The sequence below is a fragment of the Otolemur garnettii genome, unplaced genomic scaffold, assembly GCF_000181295.1.
Source record: "Otolemur garnettii isolate 467f Iridium unplaced genomic scaffold, OtoGar3 scaffold00096, whole genome shotgun sequence".
NCBI lineage: Eukaryota > Metazoa > Chordata > Mammalia > Primates > Galagidae > Otolemur > Otolemur garnettii.
Window position 1 is genome coordinate 2,834,200 of NW_003852491.1, and position 16,072 is coordinate 2,850,271.

General features: G+C 46.5%; 1 pseudogene; it reads left to right on the forward strand.

Annotated features, from left to right (window-relative positions):
- The first annotated feature begins 10,006 nt into the window (after positions 1-10,006).
- LOC100945280 lies at positions 10,007-10,405 on the forward strand (annotated as a pseudogene).
- Positions 10,406-16,072: the final 5,667 nt, after the last annotated feature.

Genomic DNA, 16,072 nt, shown 5'->3' on the forward strand with positions numbered 1-16,072 from the left:
GATTTAGGCAGGACTGGTGAAGCTCCCCTGGCCTAGCAATTATGGGGAGCAATTAGTTGTAGGCTGTAAATTGGCAACAGGAGGGAGGAATGTTTTGGAGCCCTGTAGAGCTGAGACCAAGGAAGGATGCAGCCACTGCCAGATCCGTGGGGCAGCAGGGCTGGCTGGGGGAGGGGAAGGAAAACATCACCCACTCTCCTCCCACCCGCCAAACCTCACTGGGTGCCTGAAAGCAAGGGAGATGAAGGGACACCCCCTGAGTCTCCTATAACCAGCCTTGGGGGCACAGAGCACAGCCCCCAAGGAAGGGGGAAGGGATCTAGGGAGGGTGATGTGGGTGACGAGTGGACATTAATCATTTCTTTCTGACAAAGAGGAGCACAGCCCCACGTTTGTGACATGGCAGACTTAGCGGACTGCTACTAGCCTGGGAGGGGATCCCAGAGGGTGCCTAGGGGTTAAGGTGGAGGCAGCTGCAGGAAGTTGTTTGTTTGGGGGTTTTTTTTGAGACAGAGTTTCATTATGTCGCCCTCCGTGGAGTGCTATGGCATCACTGCTTGCAGCAACCTCAAACTTTGGGGCTTAAGCGATTCTCTTGCCTCAGCCTCCCAAGTAGCTGGGACTACAGGTGCCCACCACAACACCCAGCTATTTTTTGGTTGTAGTTGTCATTGTTGTTTGGCAGGCCCGGAGCTAGATTCAAACCCACCAGCTCTGGTGTATGTGGCTGGGGCCCTAGATGCTTGAGCCACAGGCGCTGAACCAAGAAAGACTTTAGAAACACACTTACCCCATCTGAAAAATACCAGAAAGAGCCAGTACAAATTTAACTAAATCTATAAAACAATCCTTTACCAATATTCAAACAAAGCACACAAACTGCTAGGAGAGAGAGAGAAAGCGGCAGGGGTCTGCAGAGATTAGTAGAAGATGTTGGGGCCAAGGAAGCCATGAGCAGATAGTAAGAGCTGGGAGAACAGGTTATTTATTTATATTTTTGGCCGGGGCTGGGTTTGAACCCACCACCTCCCGCATACGGGGTGGTGCCCTACCCTTCCGAGCCACAGGCACCACCCTGACAGCATATATTTCAGAAGGCCCTTCAGTGCCTGGGGTCAGAACTATTGCTGGGGACCCCAGGACCTCTGCGTGCTACAGAATGATTCTGAAGCCTTCTAACATTCCCTTCAGCTCCTTTCTTTTGCAGCCAAGGGGAATTAAAAAGTTTGTTCCCCAACAGCCTCTTGCTGGTGACCTGGAGTTTGGCAGCTACACCGTGTGCTTTTAGGGGCTGACGGGTATCCATTATTATGATTATAGAGAAAAACAAGATAGAGTTATGTGGTCCATTGCTTACCACAGTTGGTTTGTTTGTTTTGAGACAGAGTCTCACTATGTCACCCTCTGTAGAGTACTATGGTGTCACAGTTCACAGCAACCTCAAACTCTTGGGCTTAAGCAATTCCCTTGCCTCAGCTTCCCAAGTAGCTAGGACTACAGGCGCCTGCCACAAAGCCCAGCTAGTTTTTGGTTGTAGTTGGCCAGGGCTGTATTCAAACCTGCCAGCTCTGGTGTATGTGGCTGGTGCCCTAAATGCTGAGCCAGGGAGTTTGGTTTTTTTGTTTGTTTGTTTGTTTCAGACAGAGCCTCAAGCTATGTCCCTGGGTAGAGTGCTGTAGCATCACAGCTCACAGCAACCTCCAACTCCTGGGCTCAAGCGAGTCTCCTGCCTCAGCCTCCCAAGTAGCTGGGACCACAGGCACCTGCCACAATGCCCAGCCAATTTTTGGTTGCCAGCGTCATTGTTTTGGCAGGCCAGGCTGGATTCAAACCCGCCATCTCAGGTGTATGTGGCTGGTGCCTTAGCCACTTGAGCCACAGGCGCCAAGCCGGGAGTTTAGTTTTTGACGTGGGAGCCTGGGGAACAGCCCAGCATTGGATATACGTTGGGTATTCGTGGTGTGGCCACTGTATTTGTTCACCACTCTCTCTTTAGCACCTAGCCCAGGGTACGAGTAGGTACTCTGAAAATATCTGTTGGCCGGACAGAAGGATGGATGAGAAATGTGTACCTATATAGGTTTAAGAAAGAAGCCAATAGTAGAGATATCACTTTGCAGTTTGTAAGTCAGAAATGAGGGCTGATGTCGCAGAAAGGGACGCGCACCAAGAGTGGAGGGCTCAGGAAATGCCGCCCAGCGAGAAGCAGAAAGGACCCAGAGAAAGAAGGAAGGAATCTCTTGATGCCTGAGAAGGAAGCATCAAAGATTCCAGGAGGCAGGGCCAGGGTTGGCGGTAGAGGGTGGCATGAGAAAGTGGTGTCTCAGAACCTGCAGAGAGGGGACATTTCAGGGAAAGAGAAAGCCCCATTCGCAAAGGCTGCCTGTCAAGAGGTAAAGTGGGGTGGGGTGGGGGACCCCGTGGGTGGATCTCTGACACAGGAGACCATTACCAGGGTTGAGGCAGAAGCCAGATCCCAGCCAGGTGAGGAGCTAATGGACACCAGAAGCGGAGGTGGCAACTGTGGGTTGGAGTCCCCGAAGGTCACCTTCGGACGGTGACCTGAGTGGAGGTGGTTTATGGGAAATTCTCTCTGAGCACACTGGGGAGGGAAGGGGGGCCGCGCCCAGAGAGGAGTGGGGCGGAGCGACTGGGATGACCCTGGACGGTGCCCTGGGACGAGGGAAGGGACGTGACCTCCCCCTGACCCGTCACTGGGGTCAGGCTACCCCGTCCTCTGGCGGGGACAATTCCTGGGGAGCCGTCGGCCACACTCGCCCTGTAGGGAAGGACTGTGGATTCCGCTCCCCGGGAATGAGCCGCGCAGGGGCGGAGTCGCCGCTAGAGGGAGCCAAAGGTCGGACGCGCTTCGCTGTGTTGGGTGGGGCGTTAGAGACCATCCTTGGGGAGACACTTGGGTTGCTGGGGAGGTGGCGAGAGACAGTCCTGGGGAAAAAGCTTCAGCGTGACGTTTGGGTGGGAGGAGCAGCCCCTGCAGGTGGTGAGAAGGAAGATCCATGGGAGAGGATAGCCCTGCCATGTTTTCTGTTTACTCCCCAGAGTTTAGAACACTGCCTGGCACATATTTGCACTTAATAAATATCGGTTGAAAAACTACATCTGTGAATGAATAATTCTAGACACTGTAACGCTGAATAAAAGAAAGGGAGCACTACTATTTACCTCTACCAAGAAATGCATGTTCGCTTAAATACAGTAGTGTACTTACAACAGAAATTCTGCATACTGCCACACCTCCATAAAAAACCTATAGAACTGTGGTTTTCAACCTTTTTTATCTTATGGCACACGGAACCTATAGTTAAACTTCTGCGACTCACTTAAATTATATTAAATGCTCACTAAATTAAAAAAGAATATACTTACCATGCTTTGAACTGCTTTTGAAAATAATTTAATTAATGGTCTTTAAATTTTTTTTCATGGGACACCTAAGATCCTCTCATGGCGCAACAGTGTGTCAGGGCACACCCATTGAAAAATCAGTGTTTGCCGGCTCCATGGCTCAGGCCTGTGACCCCAGCACTGGGAGGTTCGAGACCAGCCTGAGCAAAAATGAGACTTGGTTAAGTGAGACTCCATCTCTACTAAAAATAGAAAAACTGAGGCAAGAGGATCGCTTTGAGCCCAAGTTGGAGTTTGCGTGAGCTGTGATGCCACTGCACTCTACCCAGGATGACAGCCCAAGACTGTCTCAAAAAAAAAAAAGAAAAAAGAAAAGAAAAGATCAGTGCTATCTATAGACCCCCGTGATTTCACGGAAGCCCCCAGGAGCCAAGCAGTTCCGCCCACCCCGCCCTAACCCCGAGGTCACCATCAGTCTCAGCCACTTCTCTTCCGTCTTACATCTATCCATGTCTCTCTATCACAGGGTGACCAGACGTCCCGCTTTTGGCGGGACAGTCCCACTTTTCAACAATTTGTCCCATGTCCCATGGTGTTTTTAAAAAGTCCCAATTTTTGGAAAGAATGCACGAACGGGCAGGAGAACAAGAAGGGAATATATGGTTTTCGGCTGCCATGTGGCTATTTCACCAGAATATGAGTTTTATATTATTTTTGTTAATTTTATAATGTTAAACTGTAACAATAACAAATAATTGCTGCGAAGTGATTATCAAGAACTGCTTATCAAAGTTTGCATTGTTGTCAGGCCCTACCCTGCCCGGTCCCCCCTGCCATGTTGTCCCGCCTTACTGATGTTAAAATCTGGTCACCCTACTCTATCAACATAGACTGTTGTGCTTCTTTAGAATGTCACTGCAGCATAAACGACACATAATAAACTGCACATACTTACAGGGGCAATTTGAAGAATTTTTTCTTTTTGAAGCAACAGAGTCTCACTCTGTCACCTTGAATAGAGCTCCATGACGTCATGGTGTGTGGTGGCGTCACAGCTCACAGCAACCTCAAACTCCTAGGCTCAAGTGATCTTCTTGCCTCAGCCTCCCAAACAGCTGAGACTACAGGCACCTGCTACAACGTCTGGCTAATTTTTTTTTTCTATTTTTAGTAGAGATGGGGGTCTCACTTTTGCTGAGGCTGATCTCAAACTCCCGAGCTCAAACCCAGCTGGGCCTCCTGGAGTGCAAGCCTGGAGCTAATTTGAAGGTTTTTTTTTTTTTTGTTGTTGTTGTTGTTTTGAGACGGAGCCTCAAGCTGTCCCCCTGGGTAGAGTGCCATGGCATCACAGCTCACAGCAACCTCCAACTCCTGGGCTTAAGCGAGTCTCCTGCCTCCGCCTCCCAAGCAGCTGGGACCACAGGCGCCCGCCACAACGCCTGGCCATTTTTTGGTTGCAGCCATCATTGTTGTTTGGCGGGCCTGGGCTGGGGATTCGAACCGGCCATCCTAGGTGTGTGTGGCTGGCATCTTAGCCGCCTGAGCCACAGGCACAGAGCCAATTTGAAGGGTTTTTGACATGGGGTAACTGATGTAACCACTGTAACAGTCAAGAGAATAAACATTCCCATCACCCCAGAAGCTTCCTTCTTCTCCTGTGTGATCCTCCATCCTGCCATCCCCCAACTCCAGCAAACAATGATCTGTCGTGAGAGATTCATTCCCATTTTCTAGAATTTTTCACAAACAGAATCATAGAGTATATACTCTTTATTTTTGTCTGGCTTCTTCCTTTGGCCACATTATTTTGAGATGTTTAAAGTTTGGAAGCATGGAACACAGAGAAAAGCCTCTAGAGCAGCAGTTCTCACCCCACAGGAACTGTATTCCTGTATTCCCCACAGGAACAAGGGCCTCGGCATTAGGAAGGTTGAGCACCACTTCTCTAGTGAGGGCTGTGCTCATGATTCTACCCTGTTGGTGCTTTTCTCAGTAACTTAGACACACAGCTAGAAGGCACATTTTTTTGTTGTTGTTAACATTAAATCAGTGTTTATTGGTAAGCTCCCCAAATAGGCCAGCCCTGGAGCTGAGATCCTAGGCTTCATGAGGAGCAGTTGGTTGGGAGGCCCCGTGTGGCTTCCTTGGTTTGCTAAGACGTGGTGAGAGAACATGTTTATTTTTATTTATTTATATATTTTTGTGAGACTCAAGCTGTCATTCTGGGTAGAGTGCCATGGCGTCACAGCTCACAGCAACCTCAAACTCTTGGGCTTAAGCGATTCTCTTGCCTCAGCTTCCCAAGTAGCTGGGACTGCAGGCACTGCCACAACACCTGGCTATGTTAACAGGCCTGTGCTAGACTCAAACCCACCAGCCTCAGTGCATGTAGCCAGCGCCCTAACCACTTAGCTATGGGCACCAAGCCTAGAAGGATCATGTTTAAGTGAAATATCCTCAAAATAACCATGTTGATGGTAAATAACCTGTGAGTCTAACTAGAGGGCTTCAGAGAATGGCTCACCTTTGTTATCAGATAGTTGCTTTGGGCTACAGTCCTTTTGGGAAACTCATGTTTCTCACCCAGGGAGTTTTACTGCCCTCTGAGAAGAGGTGGGAATGAAAGCTTTTCCTGCCAGTTGCCTGGACTCTGGAAACAGCAACTCACTGGATGATGCTGCAAGTCAGGAGGCAGAAAATATTTTCTGAAAAGGACCAGATAATATGATAAATATTTTAAACTTTGCGGGTCATGTGGTCTCTGTCACAAGGACTCAAACTTACTATTGTGGCATAAAAGCAGCCAACAGCAATAGGTAAATAAGTGAGCATGGCTGTGTTCCAATAAAACTTTATTTATAAAAACAGTGAGCCAGATCTGGCCTCAGAGGATAGGGGAATATATTTGACCTCCTCCCTTTGTTATAGGCAATAGAATGTCATTAAAAGCCTCCCCTCTGCAGCTCATTATGGGATGTGGGTTACTATGATGACAGGATTGAGGAATTTAAAAGATGTTAGAGACAAAGATATGACATGTAACCCACGAAACATTTGGACCATAATCATAAGCAAAGTATCTCTGGAGGAAAACAAACACCACATGGACTCTCTAATAACTGAGAGCTAAACAACTGGTACACACGGGCACAAAGAAATGTAAAGGACATTGGGACCAATAAGGGAAGAGAGGGTGGCGCCCGTAGCTCAGTGGGTTGGGCGCTGGCCACATACACCGAGGCTGGCGGGTTCAAACCCAGCCTAGCCTGTGAATTATTCTCAGTTGTCTACTATTTACCAGCAGAAAAATAGAAGTCCACACTCAGTGGACACCTGACTCCTTCAAGTGCCAAATTATTTATTTATTTTTTAATTAATTTTTCTTACTTATACATGTGTATATTAGGTTTCCACTTTTGCCTTTAAATTAAAAAGGCTAAATTTAATGACAATAATGATACTTAACATAAGGACTGAGAACAAAACCTCATAAAGAACGAATAAAGATAAGTACATTCAGAAAGGAAATCAGACAATTGCTGAAAAAAATATTAAGCAATAATAGTAGTAATAATGTAAAGGAAGTAACATTCACATTGTCAGATAGGAGTATGTTTATTATAGAATACTTTGATCAGTTAACGTCTTCTTAATTTGTTTTTTCCAAAGTCTCAAAAAAATAGACGACTAATATTTATAAATGAAAGTAACAGATAATTACAAAAACACAAATCATACCAAATCTTATAGACAATAGAAAAAGAAATACTTCAAAATCATTCTACTTAATCTGGATACACATGATATTAAAATTGGAGAAAATACATTATTATAAAGGGGAGATTACAAACATATTTCACTTATAAATGAGGATGCAATATGATAAACAACATATTAACATGTTGAATTAAAAATTAATGTTTAAGTAATGTACTTTGGTCCAAATTAAATACAATTTACATAAGAATTAGCCACTAATTTCTTTCTTTCTTTTTTTTTCCCCTTACCCACACCCCCTCCCTCCTTCTCTGTCCAGTATCCCCTTCCCCCATGCCCCACCGTGTCATTAATTGTCATTAATTGTCTTCGTATCAAAGTTGAATGCATAAGATTCTTTCTTCTCCATTCCTTTGATGCTTCGCTAAGAATAATGTGAAAATTGGACCTGAACCTTTCTCCACTTACAAAAATTGATTCAAGATGGATAAAGGACATAAATTTAAGGCATGAAACAATAAAAATTCTCAATGAAAGAATAGGAAAAACACTGGATGATATTGAACTGGGGAAAGACTTTATGAGGAAGACTGCCATGGCAATAGCAACAACACCCATAATGAACAAATGGGATTTAATGAAACTGAAAAGTTTCTGTACAGCCAAGGAGACAACAACCAAACTAAATAGACAACCTACTCAATGGGAAAGGATATTTGCTTATTCTGAATCAGACAAAAGTCTAATAACCAGGATCTATGCAGAACTTCAATTAATTTATAAGAAAAAATCCAACAACCCCATATATCAATGGGGAAGAGAAATGAATAGAAACTTCTCTAAAGCTGATAGATGAATGGCTACTAAGCATATGAAAAAATGCTCACCATCCCTCCTTATCAGAGAAATGCACATTAAAACCACCCTGAGATATCATCTAACCCCAGTGACAAGGGCCTATATCACAAAATCTCAAAACTGCAGATTCTGGCGCAGATGTGGAGAGAAAGGCATGATTTTACACTGCTAGTGGGACTGCAAACTAATACAACCTTTTTGGAAGGAAGTGTGGAGAAATCTTAAAGAACTCAACCTAGACCTCCCGTTCGATCCTGTAATCCCATTATTGGGTATCTATCCAGAAGGAAAAAAAACCTTTTATTATAAAGACACTTGTACTAGGCTGTTTATTGCAGCCCAATTTACAATTGCTAAAATGTGGAAACAGCCTAAATGTCCTTCAACCCAGCAATGGATTGGTAAGCTGTGGTATATGTATACCATGGAATATTATTCAGCCATCAAAAAACAATGGAGATTTTACAGCATTTGTACTAACCTGGATGGAGGTGGAACACATTATTTTTAGTGAAGCATCACAGGAATGGAGAAGAAAGAATCCAAATTATTTTAAAAGATAAATTTATCATTCAAACTGCCCAGGCATTCAAAGAAAACTCCAGAAATTGGCTCTAGGCCCCAATCATAACCTGCAGAATCTTCATAAAACAGTCACAGCAGTCTTTTGTAATCAAAATGGGGAGGAAGAGGAGAAAAAAGAATGGCAGCTCTAGTAATGGCACTCCGACAAACAGGCACCATCGAAGGGCAGAAAGAAGCCAGAGGAGCTAAGGACAAGTGCTAACTTGTGGCCAGACTGACCCCTATAAGAGAGATTGCCCCAGGCAGCACCACCTGCCGGGCGAGCCACCAGGCTCCTGTCCAGAATGCAAGGGTGACCACTGGAGGGCAGCCTGTCCCCAGAGGCTAAGACCTAGGTCTCCTGGGACAGTGACCCCCATCAGCCCACAAACTGGACTGAGGGTGCCCAGGGCAGTTTCTCATGGCTCCAGCTTGTGTCATCACCCTTCGAGAGCCCTGGGTCTGCCTCATAGTGGGAGGCCAGGGGACAGACTTTATTCTGGACGCTGGAGTAGTCTTTTCCATATTCCTCTCTAATCTAAGCCTTCTATCCCCCTGTATACAGGGGGTGTCTGGAAAGCCAGTTACCAAATTGTTCTCTCTGCCTCTAAGCTGTAATTCTGGCAACTGGGTGTTCTCTCATACCTTCCTAATCATGCCTGAAAGTCCCGGTCCCCTTTTGAGAAGGGACATACTAACTAAAGTAGGAACAACCATTTATTTAACTATAGGACAAGAACCTATACTGTGCTTCCCTTATTAGAGACAGAAATTAACCCAGAAGTGCGGGCTACCGAGGGACAGGTGGGAAGAGCAAAATACACTCAATCAGTCCAGATTACCCCAGGGATTTAGGAACAGCCCTCACTCGTTTGGACAAGCCTTAGTCCAAGACTTTAGTCATTTCTCATATCCCACAGGGACTTTTATTCAGTACATAGATGACGTTCTTTTGGGAGCACCAGATGCAGAGGAATGCCACAGAGCTACCCAAGCTCTATTAAACTTTCTAGCTGCTTATGGGTACAAAGTTTCCAAGGCTAAAGCCCAATTCTGTGTGCCTGAATTACACTCTTTGGGTCTCCCACTTTTCACAGGGGATGAGAGCCTTGGGCAAAGAAAGAATAGAGCCAATATTGACTCATCCTAAACCCCCAACTCTCAGACAGCTTCAAGGCTTCTTAAGAATTATAGACTTGGGGCGGCACCTGTGGCTCAGTGAGTAGGGAGCCAGCCCCATATACCGAGGGTGGTGGGTTCAAACCTGGCCCTGGCCAAACAGCAACAAAAAAATAGCCGGGCATTGTGGTGGGCACCTGTAGTCCCAGCTACTTGGGAGGCTGACCAAGAGAATCATCTAAGCCCAAGAGTCAGAGGTTGCTGTGAGCTGTGACACTACAGCACTCTACTGAGGTTGACAAAGTGAGACTCTGTCTCCAAAAAAAAGAAAAAAAGAATTATAGGCTTGGTCCTCTTTCTGCCATCTTTCTGGGCCACAATGATGATGTGCATGAATGTCCTGGCTGATGCTCTTAAGAACAATGCTGAAAAGAGAGGCAAACACCAGGTTCTTAGAAGCCCATGCTCCGAAGTCACCGTCTAGTTTCTAACTGTGATGATGAAGCATGGTTACATTGGCGAATTTGAAATCATCAACGATCACAGAGCTGGAAAATGTTGTGAACCTCACAGGCAGTTTAAATAAGTGTGGGGTGATCAACCCCAGGTTTGATGTGCAACTCAAAGCTCTAGAAAAACGGCAGAATCATCTGCTCCCATCCCACCAGTTTGGTTTCACTGTACTGACAACTTCTGTTGGCACCATGGACCAGGAAGAAGCAAGAAAACACACAGGAGGGAAAATCCTGGGATTCTTTTTCTAGGGATGTAATCCATATGGAAAAATAAAATGCCTCCATGGACAAAAAAAAAAAAAAAGAAGAAGAAGAAGAAGAAGAATTACAGGCTTTATGGCCAGCGAGGTGGCTCATGCCCGTAATCCTAGCACTTGGGAGGCAGAGGCAGGTGGATTGCCTAAGCTCATGGGTTTGAGACCAGCCAGAGCCAGAGCCAGACCTCATCTCTATAAATTGCTGGGTGTTGTGGCAGGCACCCGTACTCCCAGCTACTTGGGAGGCTGAGACAAGAGAATTGCTTAAGCCCAAGAGTTTGAGTCACTGTGAGCTATGATGGCACTCTATCAAGAACAACAAAGTGAGACTCTGTCTCAAAAAAAAAAAAAAATTATAGGATTTTACATACTCTGGGTTCCTGGATATAGTGAAATAGCTAGACCACGCTATTCTTTAATTAAAAATGCTCAAAAGGGCAACACCTATGGTTCAGTGAGTAGGGCACCAGCCCCACATACTGAGGGTGGCGGGTTCAAACCCGGCCCCAGATGAACTGCAACCAAAAAATAGCCAGGCATTGGGGCAGGCACCTGTAGTCCCAGCTACTTGGGAGACTGAGGCAAGAGAATCGCTTAAGCCTAGGAGTTGGAGGTTGCTGTGAGCTGTGTGACACCACAGCACTCTGCCGAGGGCGACAAAGTAAGACTCTGTCTCTACAAAAAAAAAGAAAAAAAATGCTCAAAAAGAGGGCCTGGTCACTCTAGAATGGGACCTGGTGGCAGATAAGGCATTCTAACAGCTAGAAAGTGCTCTTTTACGGGCTCCTGCTTTAAGTCTTCCTATCAGACACTTTAATCTGTGTATTACAGAGCACACTGGAATTGCCCTGAGAGTTTGGACCTAAGGATCCAGTTTTACAACCCGGAGCTTATCGTCGTAGTGAAGGAATTGACACCATGGCAAGGGGTGGCCACACTGTCTGCAGGTTGTAGAAGCTGGAGCCCACTTAACCCTGGAGGCAACTAAGCTAACTAATGATTTATATTTCCAAGACTTAATTATTTATATTTCTCATGACCTTACTGGACTTTTAAATTCAAAAAGCAATCTTTGGCTGTCAGATGGTGTGCTGATCAGATCCATGTCTTCCAGAGATGATGTCATCAGGCCACAAGCAGTAAAAAGTGTTCCAGCCCCAGACCTGATTCTGCTGAGATCACCCTCCCCCCAGAAAAAGTCTATGGCCCCTTCTATTGATCTAGGGTTACCCCATTCAAGGCTGGACAAAACACCCCAGTTTCTTAGGCCTGGGCAATTTCATGAATAGTATGCCCTGACATTTTGCCTCAAGCTAGAACGTTCGACCCAGATTTCCATTTACCATGAATCCTGGATCGCCGTCCTCTAAGCAACCTCCTGCCCCCCTTGATCACCACCCATCTTCAGCAGGAAGCACTTTGGAGCGGTCAGCACTCCTTTCTCTAATGGCAATTAGAGCTTCTCTTCCTAGAGGGAGGATTGATACAGAGTTCCCCCACTCAGGGCTGGACAGGGACCCCCATTCTCTAGGCCCAGGTGGGCTCAGAAATCAGACCCCCATCTCTAGGCACAGACAGGCTGCCCTTTCCAGGCCACACCCTCTGGACTCTAGCCAGGCCAGGAACAAAGCAGCTTGAAAGGTTTTGGGTGGCTCCACCTTGATTAGAGAGTACACACCTTAATTCCTCCCCTGAAACACAGACTGCAATACTATATATACCCAACACAAAGGACCCATGTGGGAGACTTCTGTCCTGGGCCTTTGCCAGAAGCTCCCGTGCTTTTTACTCCTTCCGTATTCCTTTCTGTCTAATAAAATCCTGTTTTACCACTGATCTGTGGTCAGTGGGCTCATTCTTCAAATCCCCAAGACCAAGGACCTACTGAAGAAAGAAATTCCAGTAACAAGGTTAGTCCCAGGAAGGGGGGTTTTAAGGTGTTGGAAGGCTGTGTTGTACATGTTTTCTGATTTCAGCTCTGGTTTCAAGGGGGCAGATAAATTTCCTAACAGGCTGGGATCAGCGGGATTGGGCACCAGTGTAAAGGATCTGTCGTACATTATTTGGAATGGGCTATAAAGGTGGGGGCCCTAGGAGTACCCCTATCCTTATGAGTGCAGTGGATAATAAGGGGGGGTCCAGAGTTGTCTGATTTCTTGGCTAAGTTTAGTCAGAGGAGTTTTTATAATAGAGTTTATTTTCTACTTTTCCTGATGGGGGCTGGTAGGGAGTATGTAAATACCAGTGAATACCTAGGGCCTGTACAACCTGTTGGCTGATCTTATTTGTAAATGAAGGGCCATTATCTAACTGGATGGAGACAGGCAGACCGAAATGGGGAATGATGTGATCTAGAAAGGGTTAGGTGACTTCTGACACCTTTTCAGAAGTGGTTGGGAAAGCTTCAACCCATCCTGCAAAGGTGTCTACTAGCACTAATAAGTATTTGTGCTATTTATGCGTGGAAATCAGTTCATATGAGTGAAATCAGTTTGCCAGTCTTGGCCGGGGATGTAACCTCTGGCCTGCCGCGTAGGAAGTGGGGGGGTCCTGGGCCTCGGAGGGAGAACACGCTGCAGGTGCTGCAGCCTCCAGTTATGGCAGAGGGAAGATGGCAAAGATTTTTACAAGTGACCATGGATTTTAGGACTTGAAGGAGAGAGAAGGCGGTGGCTGATGTGAAACGAAGCATGTGTTAGAGGATTTGGGGGGTTCGTTTCTCAGGTAGGATAGCACAGCCATCTTTAAGATACCAGGGTCCCTGTTTTGTTAGGTTTTGGTGTTGGAAAGTCCGGATCTCTGATGTTGAGTATGTGGAGGAGAGATTGGTCGGGGTTAGATATAGAACTGAAATTTTTTTGGAGAGCCACTTTTCAGCCGGAGACAATAAAGTTCAGCTTTGTTGTTTCCAATTGTGAGTGGGTCATCAGAACTTTGATGGCCTTTACAATGGATAAAGGAGGCAGCTTTTGGTTTCTTTGAGGCTTGTAAAAGCTGATAAAGAAGTTTTGCATGATCAGGGGTGAACTCTTGCTTGTGAAGAAACCTCGTTCAGCCCAGATGGTAGCATGTGACTGGCTATGAAAAGCATATTCCAGTCTGTATATGCTGACAGACAGTCCTTCAGCTAGAGTGAAGGCTCTGGGTAGGGCTGTGAGTCCTTCCTTTTGGGATGTGGTGCCTATGGGCAGTGGTTGAGTCTCACTCATGACTGGATGGGTCCCCCTCATCCCAGAAGTAAGACTCTATGGGGGTGGTGGGAGCTAATGGTTCAGAGAGATTTCCTCAGCTAGCCTGAGAAACGGGTTTGGCTAAGCTTACAAAGTCTGGGATCCAAATGTGGCAGTATCCCGCCCATCCAAGAAAAGAGTGGGGTGCTTTTTTGGTGTCTGGCATAGGAAGGGAAGATGGAAGAGAGACTTTGGAAAATTCCTCATGTGTTGGGGTTAAAGTGAGACCTCAACAGGTTACTGAGGTAGACAAAAGCTGAGATGATTTTGGAGACATTCTGTACTCACATTCTGTTAAAAAGTTAAGAAGCCTGGCTCAGCGCCTGTAGCTCAAGCAGCTAAGGCGCCAGCCACATACACCAGAACTGGTGGGTTCGAATCCAGCCCAGGCTGCCAAACGACAATGACAACTACCAAAAAATGACCAGGTGTTGTGGCGGGTGCCTGTGGTCCCAGCTACTTGGGAGGCGGAGGCAGGAGACTCTCTTGAGCCCAGGAGTTGGAGGTTGCTGTGAGCTGTGATGCCATGGCACTCTACCCAGGGTGACAGCTTGAGGCTCTGTCTCAAAAAAAAAAAAAAAAAGTTAAGAAGCTGAGCAGTGTGAACTTGGGAGCTGTCTAGTGAGGGGCTACAGAGAAGCAGGCCATCTATACGCTGGAGAGCGGTAGACGGCTTCACAACTAGGACCTGTAGGACAGAGGCTAAGGCCTGTCCTAATAAGTGGGGGCTCTCTCTGACCACTGGGGTAGGGCAGTCCATGTTAACTGACGGGAAAGGTGGGTGTCAGGGTCAGCCCAAATAAAGGCAAATAGATCTTGTGAATCAGAGTGTAAAGGAATAGTAAAAGAGGCATCTTTAAGATCTAAAACAGGAAAACAGGTTGTTCCTGATGGGATTAAAGAGAGCAAGATACAGGGATTGGGCACTACTAGATGTATGGGCCGGACAGCATGGTTAATAAGCTCTTGCATGAGTCTGTACAATCCATCTGATCAATCCATCAGGTTTATTGACAGGAAGAATAGGATACTATCAGGCCTTTAGATAATAGAATAATAACAGGCTTTAACCTTTACTGGGCAGCAGGGGAGGGAGGTATTGTCTTTGAGAGGGGCAATGGGTTGATTCCTTTATTTGATGGATATCAGAGTATGGTGATTCACAGTACAAGGGATTTCTGTGTTCCTTATTATGGGACTGACTTAGTCAGCAGGTAGAGGAGGGATAGAGGGTGAGGGCAATTTTAAGAGGAGAAGGAGAGAGGATGTTCCTGAAAGGTTAGAGGACAGACCAAAGCTGATGGCAACATGGGATTTGGCTAAGATAGCTCTCCCTAGAGAGGGAGTTGAGTGCAGGAATAATAAGGAAGGGATGTATGTTTACGTGGTCTAAAGAAGAATTTGGCCAGGCACCGTAGCTCATGCCCATAATCCTAGCAATCTGGGAGGCCAAGGCAGGTGGACTGCTTGAGCTCATGAGTTCAAGACCAGCCTGAGCCAGAGCGAGACCCCATCTCTAAAAATAGCCAGGTGTAGTGGTACTCTCCTGTAGTCCCGGCCGCTTGGGAGGCTGAGGCAAGAGGATCTCTTGAGCCCAAGTGTTCGAGGTGGCTGTGAGCTATGATACCACAGCACTCTACCAAAAATAAACAAATAAACAAATAAAGAGCAATCTAAAGGCGGCGTGCTTACAGGCTCAAATATTATTAGGCTTTCAGCCCCACAATAGAGACTCCTGAGGGCGGTGTCAGACCTTGGCGTGCTGGAAGGTTGCCCTTGTACCAACTGGGAAAGATACTGGCCTACCTGCCACAAGTAAGTTTACCCAAGGTTCCAATGGGGGCATTCAGCCTCAGGCATCATCAATCTCTAGAGGCCAGGCCAGGCAGTTCTGCACAGGAGGTGCAGGCCAGCCGGCCTGGGAAGGGATGAAGTCTCATCAGATTGATTGTCTATTTTATATTTGGGTCAAATGTTATTATAGTAATAAATGAAGTGCTCATAGCAGAGGGCTTGAGTGAGCCCAAGAACCTGTACATTTTGGAGAAGACACCCTAGAAATGGGTCACTTGGGAAGATTTGACTGGAATTTCCCATTGAGAGGATGTATGAGTCCACCTGGAGGGCTCCCAGCAATAAGGAGAGAGGGAGCAGAGCGGGAGGAAGGCAAGCGTCCTCACCTTTTCCTTCTGTTACTGACGGCAGCAGGGAGCTGCCTGTCAGGCGTCCCTGAGATGGCTTGCTACGCTAATGTCACACCTTGGAGGATCTCTTGACTGAGCCCAGATCTTTAGACCATCCTGGATGGTGGAAAGATTGGACAAGAGAACCTTGGACTGGGAAAAGAGAGAAGCCCAGAGAGAAGACGCCCCTTGACTTCGATGCGTGCTGATGTGCACGTAGAGAAATCGTAGGGAAGAGCGGTTGCCAGTCCGGGTACCCAGGG